Consider the following 9356-nt stretch of genomic DNA (forward strand, 5'->3'; position numbering starts at 1 on the left):
TGATTGTTTAATAACTCTAAATCCAATAAACTACGAACAAAAAATTGTCATGAATACCTAGACTTTATGTGAAGCATAAGCTTGATCAAGTTCGAGTAAAATAGCCTAAACCGTCTATAGTACTTGGATTAGGTTGGGTACCTATTTCTGAAGATACTATTGAATACGGCCCGCTTTATGATTGTTACAAATGTTGTAAAGTGTCATAAACGATGTAATCAGTTCGTTCATATAGAGACATGTGAGCGGGGGTGTTCTACACGATGAGATTGTGTAAGACAGACCACAAATAATCACTGTTACGTATTAACACTGATTACTGTAAACACTGATTAATTTCACTTCTTGATGACCTAGATAACTTGTTCTGAATCTTGAGCTGTCTATGAACTCCTGTTTATTCGCGATTGTCCCTTGATTTGCATAGGTGAGGGTAAGCCCAGCGTCGTTGCTCAATATGCTTCCCATTTCAGGGATAAGATAGGGTAGATAGCTGGAGACATAGAATTTGCAAGATGGAGTTCACTCCTACCCATTTTAAGGGATAGTAGAAAGGTTGTTCCTTTAAGGATTGATCTTGAGTCTTGAACAAGGGGCCCTATCCTCTCGTTGGCCTGAGAGGGAATGCATTTAGTGATTATGATCCTAAATCAATTGTTCATTAGAGGGACAGTGGTACTTAAGAAGAAAAGATGTAACTCAAGGGTATTTCGGTATTTGACCTAGCTAAGGTTTTTTTTTTCTTTTTATGTGTAATAAAAACCCCTTTGCTCTAAATGGGCTATAAAGATATATTCATATGGAAAATGGTTAATCCCTTCTCCAAAAATTTCCCTTTATACCCTTAGTGCTAATTAATTAAATAATTAATTAACATATTAATTAAATAACTATATATTGAATACTATTTAATATACATTTAATTAATTATCATAAATATCATATATTTATACTAATCTCCAATTTTCATTATTTCTTAATCAATTAATTAAACATTAATTAATCAATCAAATAACTATATTAAATGATATTTAATATGGAGTTAATTAACATATCAATACCACATTTTTATATGTATACATCTCTTTAAGAATCCAATTCATATAAATCTAATATTTGAATCTTATTAAAATATATCTTTCTAACATAATTTGTATTAGTGATCATATCTATAAATAACCATTATATATTAATCTCATTAATATGAAAATCCTCATTTGATTTGAATAATTTAAATCATTCTTCATTACTATCCTTTAGTGAGCTAAAAAAGGGACATTATGGACCTATAGATTAGAAGCTCCATTGATACGAGATTTAAATTGATTAAACTCCTTTAATCCAATTAATCAATATCCATTAACTATCGATCACTCCACTAAAGACCGATAGCTGAATTCTTCGCATTGTAAATATTTTTCTGTATCCATGGATATAACCAATCAACAGTGGGTCAACCCTTCACAAATCACTCATAACTACAGTTGGGTCAAATTATCGTTTTACCTGTGTAGTTGAAGGAAATCAGATTCGAGATTTTCATGAGCAGTGGAAATAAGATTATTCCAAATCACAATCATGAATGAACATAACATTTACAGTCGTCTTCAAACAAACGGTTATGCAATTAACAGAGAAATTACAACATGAAAAACTCAAATGAACAAAGAGAAAAAACTCTACGAACATTTAAAGATGCGTCTCCACGCTCTGTTGTGCATGACCACTCAAACAATAGCAACCTCGAATGCTTGATCTGCATGATCGCAACACAGCACAACTTCTCGCACTCGTCCTCAACGATCGCCTCAGTCACGAACTCCTCGACAATAGCACAAACGGTCTCCAGAAAACCCCGACGGTGTCAAGTTAAGTATGACACCACCAACAAGGTGACCTTGGTATTCTCGGTGTGAGAATCCAGAGGATGAGCTTTGTTCGGACTTGAATTGAGGCAGCAAAGGAGGAAACACCGATCGTGTACACGACTGGACAAGTAGGAGATGGGGGAGACCTATCGTATAGGTCGATGTCCAATTGTTTAGATAAAGCTAAGCGATTGTCTAGCAAAAGCTATGCGATCGTTAAGCTCGGTCTGTCGCCTACAGACACTACATGATCGTTTACTTAGGGCAAACGATCGTCTAGCAAAACTATGCGATCGTTTGATAAATACTACACGATCGCTTAGCTCACCCTAGCCGTCGTTTGGTAAATCTATATTTACTTGACGACTACCGTGAGATCCCTTTTTGCCGAGAGAAATCTCAAAAACTTTATTTTGAAAACTTTTCAATAGTCTTGTAAATCTTTCTAAAATTAGGAAAACCATTTTTCTTTTAAACTCACGGTTATCATGAATCCAATAACCACCCACTCAATTGGTTATTAAAGAAAAAGAATTAATTATCCAATAATTAATATTATTATAAATATAAATGATAACCAACTTATCATACTATATTTATTTATATTTATAACCTATAGTTTTAATATTTCATCTCATTAAACATATAAACCATAGTTCTTTTTCTATTCCATGGTACATAATGTAAATCTCATTTACATCAATCCTCCACTAGATGTATCTCATACATCATCCCGATTATATCATATATAATCAAGATACCTCTTGTTAATTTGAACTTTTCAAATCAACACCAAGAACTGATCCTCAATTGAATCTAGTGAGCTACCAAGGGGATCTTATGAACCTGTAGCTCGAAGCTCCAACGGTACGTGAATAACTGAGTAAACTCTTTAGTCACGGGATTCACCATTTGTTAACTGTCGTGCACTCTACTAAAGACCGACAATTGAACTCTCCTTACCATAGATATATTATGTGTCCATCTTAACCAATCAGCAGTGCGACAACCCTTCACAGATCGATCGTAAGTACAGTTGGGGCAATAATCGTTATGTCTCTATAGTTACATCTGTCTTCTTAAGTACCACTGATCCCTCTAATGAACATAAGTTATAGTCCTACTATACTGAGTCTTCTCTTCCAAAGAGAAGTTGTGGTCACTATGTTCAAGCCCCGGAATCAGCCCTTAAGGGAGCAATCTCTCTACTTATCCCTGCTTCAGGAAAGAAGTGAATTCCATCTTATGGATTGAGTTCCCAGATCCCAGATCAGACAAGTCCCCAAAAAGGTAGGCATGTTGAGTTGAATATCTGGCCACTCTCACCTATACTAATCAAAGGACCATCATCAAAGGCAGGAGTTCCCAAAACACTCAGGATTAGGTCGTGTCACCTATGGTCGTTTAGGTGAGATGCAAGTCTCTAGTATCAACGGCGTTATATACAAAGTCTAGTCATCTCGTGGTCCAGGTCTTATACAAACTCTTTGTATAGGATACCTCCACTCACACATCTCTACATGAATGGTCAGGATCTACCATATGTAGTAGTTTACAACACTTACAAATCTCTACAAAGTGGGTCGTATCTGTAGTGTCACAAGGATCGAGTATCCCACCTTAATCCTTATACTACAGACTTATTTAGGTTATCACTTAAGGCATGATTCACTTGTATATCACATATACATGCTTAAGTTCACATAAGATAACCAAGGAGCTTTGTTTATTGGATATGAGTAAATGCCATAATTAAATAACACTTATTTTATTCATTAAACAATGTGTATCTTTACAAAACAACAAGACTCCGGGAGAATTAGGACACCAATCCCAACAGTTACATCTAACTCGTTAACTACCACTAATTCCTCTAATGAATAAATAGTTTATAGTCAAATTATAAACTAACACCTCTCGGGCCAGTGAGAGGTTGAGGCCTCAATCTTCAAGACCCAGAACCAGCTATTAAGGGAGCAATTTATCTACTTCCCTTAAGGACGAGAATGAGTGTATTCCATCTTGTGTAGTTGTGTTTCTAGCTTCTTACTCGAACAAATCCCTAAAATGGTAGGCTTGTTGAGTCGGCTAATCTAGCTACTCTTACCCATACAAATCAAAGGATCACCCTCATAAATAGAAGTTCACAATTCACTCGGGATTAAAGTCAAGTCACATATGGTCATAATAATAAAATGTAAGTCTATTCTAGCAATGGTGTTATAAAGAAAGACTATTCATTTTGCGGTTCGATCTTATACAAACTCTTTGTATAGAATACCTCCACTTGTATGTCTCCACATGAATGATCAGGATCAAATCATTTGTAGCATTTTACTGTTGGGATTGGTGTCCTAATTCTCTCGGAGTCTCGTAATTTGTAAATAGTTTGTACACATTGTTATTAATAAAATAAGTTATTTTATTTGTATTTACTCATATCCAATAAACTAAGATCCGTGGTTATTTCATGTAAACTTAAGCATGTATGTGAGACATACAAGTGAATCATGCCTTAAGTAATAACCTAAATGGTCTGTAGTATAAGAATAAAGGAGGGATACCTTATCCTTGTGCCACTACGGATACGACCCACTTTGTAGATATTACAAGTGTTGTAAAATGCTACAAATGGTCTGATCCAGACAATTCATGTGGAGACATGCGAGCAAGGGTGTCCTATACAAAGTGTTTATATAAGACCAGACCACGAGATGATTAGTCTCTTTATATAACGCAGTTGATAATTGAGACTTACATTTCATTAAAATGACCATAGGTGACATAACCTTAATCCTGAGTGTTTTGGGAACTCCCACCTATGAGAGTGGCCAGATTGCCAACTCAATAAGCCTACCTTTTTAGGGATTCGTCTGATTGGGGAGTTGGGAACTCAGTTACATAAGACGGAATTCACTCCTTTCCCGAAGTAGGGGTAAGTAGATAAATTTCTCCCTTAAGGGCTAATTCTGGGTCTTGAACATAGTGGCCACACCTTCTCTTTGGAAGAGAGGACTTAGTCATAGTAGGACTATGACTCATTGTTCATTAGAGAAGTTAGTAGTACTTAAGGAGTTAGATGTAACTACAGGGGCAAAATGATAAATTGACCCAACTGTACTTACGAGCGATTTGTGAAGGGTTATCGTACTGTTGATTGGTTATATGGACATAGAAATTTATCTATAGTGAAAAGAGTGCAGCTGTCGGTCTTTAGTGGATTGTCCGACAGTTAACGGATGGTGGATCTCGTGATTAAATAGTTTAGTTAGTTATTCACATACCGTTGGAGCTTCAAACTATAGGTCCATAAGGTCCCCTTGGTAGCTCAATGGGTTCGAGTTGAGAATCAGATTTTGAGGTTAGATTAAATTTTCAAATTAACAAGAGAAAAATCAATTATATGTGATATAATTGGTGTGATGTATTAGATACATTAAATGGAAGAATTAATATAAATATGATTTATATTAAGTACCATAAAATAGAAAAAATAACTATAGTTTATATGTTTCATATGATGAAATATTAAAACTATAGGTTATAAATATAATATGATAAGTTGGTTATCATATTTATTTACAATATTTTAATTATATGATAATTAATTATTTTTTCTCTAATAACCGATTGAGTGAGAGGTTATTGGAAATTTTATCATAACTGTGAGATAAAAAGAAAATTGTTTTTCAAAATTAGGAGTTGAATTTACTCGGAAAATTTTCACGGAAAAAGCTATCAAGTAAAAGGAGTTTTACTAAGCGATAGCATTGACAGAGTCTATACGATCGTTTAAGAGTTGACTATATGATAGTTACTCAGCTGATCGTTGCTATACAATCGAGTAGCAAAGTCTATGTGATAGGCTTCATTTACTAAACGATCGAGTACATCGTCAATGCGATATACAGTGTTTATATCTCCTACTTACTCGATCGCTTATTTCCAGTTTTTCTCAAGCCAAGATCATACATAGCCCACAACTCTTGGGTTCTCACACCGAGAATACTAAGGTAACACTTGTGGTTGTGTTATAACTTAGTTCATGAATCGAGTTGGACTCTATTGGGTTCAAGAAGCATTCAGACGATCGTTGTGTTCGTGGTCTTGTTCTGGTCGTTGCGTTCGAGTGCTGTTTTGGACGCATTGGACTTCAATCGATGAATACTTGAAGAATGGTTCTTCAAAGGTACGCATACTCTATCTTTTGTGTTTTCTTGTAGCATGTTATAATTTTAGTTTATGCATAACTTGTTAGTTTCCGTTAAAGACTGTAATTGTTTGTGTTCAATCTAAATGAGATTTGGAACGATCCATTTCCGCTGCACATGGAGATCTGTGTTTGTGATTTCCTTCATTTACAACAATTGTAACATTTACAATGCGGGTCGTATCCGTAGTGTCACCAGGATAAGCTACCCAACCTTATCCATATACTACATACCATTTAGGTTATCACTTAAACATGATCTACCTGTATGTCTCTAAAGAACTGTGAGGTCCGATGCGGAAGCGCGGATTGTGTCCCAATTTTATTTTCACAGAGAATTAAAAATTGCAGAGAACATTATGCATATCAAAGAAAAATTATAGCATGCTTTACAATTAAATAGAAAAGGGAGATTAGGGTTTGGAATTTTACTTACCCTTAAAAAACAAAATAATCTTCACAAAGATCCTCCTCAATCAGGTCACGAACACTTTGTAAGAAACTCGATCTCTAAAAATGCAACAACCTAATTTGGTCACCACCACAAGTGAACCTTCTGCGTTCTCCTTAAGGTTTGAAAATAACAGAGAGAGTTGTGGGCTTCTTTGATTTTTGGAAGAGGGAAAAGAAGAATTTTCTAAGTGGAGATTTTTTTGCAGGAGAATTACGTTTTAAGAGAATTTCACACATAGACACACTCTGTAATCTTCTGTGAAGAAGATGTAGAAAATGTAAAATCCCAACTCCCAACTATTACGATTTTTCTGAGAGCATTAAAGGGAGGGAAGTTGTAACTCCCTCTCTTTAATTTAAAATAAAATTTAATAAATAAAAAATATATAATAACTAACTTATATATATATATATATATATATATATATATATATATAACTATATGTTATATCAAATATAACACATAACCTATAATTTACATTATATCAAATATAATATAATCTATAGTTCTAGCACTCTCAGCCATTCATGGTATTTAATATAAATCAAATTTATATTAAATTTAGTTATATGAATCTAATTTATATAATTAATATTTGAATCATATTCAAATATTTAATTCCTCTCAACATAAACTTTATATTATTATGTATCAAATACATTATATTAATTATACAACATATAACTAATTTAAATTAATTATATCATATATAATTAATTCTCTCAATTATTTAAACCTCAAATTAATTCAAAATGAATTCTCAATAATCCTAGTTGAGCTACAGAGGGGACCTTATGGATTTGTAAATTGAAGCGGTACTCAGATAATTAATTAATTCCCTCAATTAATTTGAACCTCAAATTAATCCAAAATGAATCCCCAATAATCCCAATTGAGTAATTTAATTAAAGGACTTTAATTAAATTACTCAACAGCCATTAACTGTTGATCACTCCACTAAAGAACGACAGTTGGACTCATCACACTACAGATATATTTTTGTGTCCATTGGTTATAACCAGTCAACAGTGCGATGAAACTTCACAAATTGCTCGTAAATACAGTTGAACCAAAATTATCATTTTGCCCCGCTAGTTACGTCTAACTCCTTAAGTACTACTGATCCCTCTAATGAATAATAAGTCATAGTTCAACTATGACCAAACCCGTCTCGAACCAAGAGAGGGTGTGGTGCTACATTGTTCAAGCCCCGGAATCAGTCTTTAAAAGAGCAATTCATCTACTTACCCCAAAATTAGGGAATGAGGGAATTTCATCTTGTGTAGCTGTGTTCCCAGCTCATCAATAAGACAAATCTCCAAAATGGTAGGCATATTGAGTCGGTAATCTGGCCAATCTCACCCATGCAAATCAAATGACCGCTTTTATAAACAAAAGTTCACAACTCATTCAGGATTCAGGTCATGTCACCTATGGTCATCTTGGTGAAATGTAAGTCTCTATTATTAACGACATTATATAATGAAACTAATCACTTCGTAGTCTGATCTTATACAAACCTTTTTGTGTAGAACACTCCCGCTCACATGTCTCTACATGAATGATCAAGATCAGATCATTTGTAAAACTTTACAACAATTGTAATATTTACAAAACGGGTCGTATTTGTAGTGTCACTAGGATAAGGTACCCAGCTTTATCCATCTACTATAGACCATTTAAGTTATCACTTAAACATGATCCACCTGTATGTCTCTACATACATGTTTAAGCTATAGAAGATAACCTTGGATGTTAGTTTATTGGTTTTGTAGGTTAAAGCTACTAAATGTCAAATAAAATACCATAGATTTTATTAAATAAATAAATTGTTTGTACTTTAAAATTAGAAACTACAAGACCCATGAGATTTAGAGAATCAACCTCAACAAACTCCTACTAGTCCTAAAGCTAGTGAAGTGTACATCATAAAAGTCATACTAATACAAAAGTACACAAAACAAGAAACTAGGGCATAATACGCGCACAGTACAAAATCTCCCACTTGCTCTAGACTAGATGTGGCATGTCCCTAGACCCATACTCTGCAGGTGACCCTCAAACACCTTAGCCGTGAAGGCCTTTGTAAATAGATCAGCAACGTTGTGTGTCGAAGCTATCTGTGTGACAATCATATCCCCTCGATGCACAATCTCTCGAATGAGATGATACTTTTGCTCTATGTGCTTCCCGAGTTTGTGACTCCTAGGCTTTTGGGAATTAGCCACAACACAACTATTATCACAATAAAGGATGATGGATTTTGACATCTCTGGAACCACTTTCAGATTAGTTAGGAATTTCTTGAGCCACACAGCTTCCATAGCAGCTTCACAAGCTGTTACATACTCAGCCTCTATAGTGGAGTCAGCAATGCACCCTTGCTTGGTGCTCCTCCAGACTATTGCCTCTCCATTAAGAGTGAATACCGTTCTCGATGTGGATTTCCTAGAATCCTTATCAGTTTGAAAATCAGAGTTCATGTATCTTGTAAGGATCAAATCTTTCGAACCATACACAAGCATGTAATCCCTCGTTCTCTGAAGATACTTGAGAATATTCTTCATAGTGGTCTAGTGATCACAACCTGGATTAGACTGATGTCTACTGACTATCCCTATTGTCTAGCAGATGTTAAGTCTAGTACATAACATCGCATACATCAGACTACCAATGACCGATGCATAGGGGATCCGTCTCATTTCCTCAAACTCTTGAGATGTCTTAGGATATTTTTCATTAGACAAAATAACTCCATGCCTAAAAGAGAGCAAGCCATTCTTGGAGTTCTGCATAAAACATTTGACAAGCATCTTGTCAATGT

The sequence above is a fragment of the Benincasa hispida genome, chromosome 5, assembly GCF_027475165.1.
Source record: "Benincasa hispida cultivar pf3 chromosome 5, pf3_genome.v1.1, whole genome shotgun sequence".
Classification (NCBI taxonomy): Eukaryota; Viridiplantae; Streptophyta; class Magnoliopsida; order Cucurbitales; family Cucurbitaceae; genus Benincasa; species Benincasa hispida.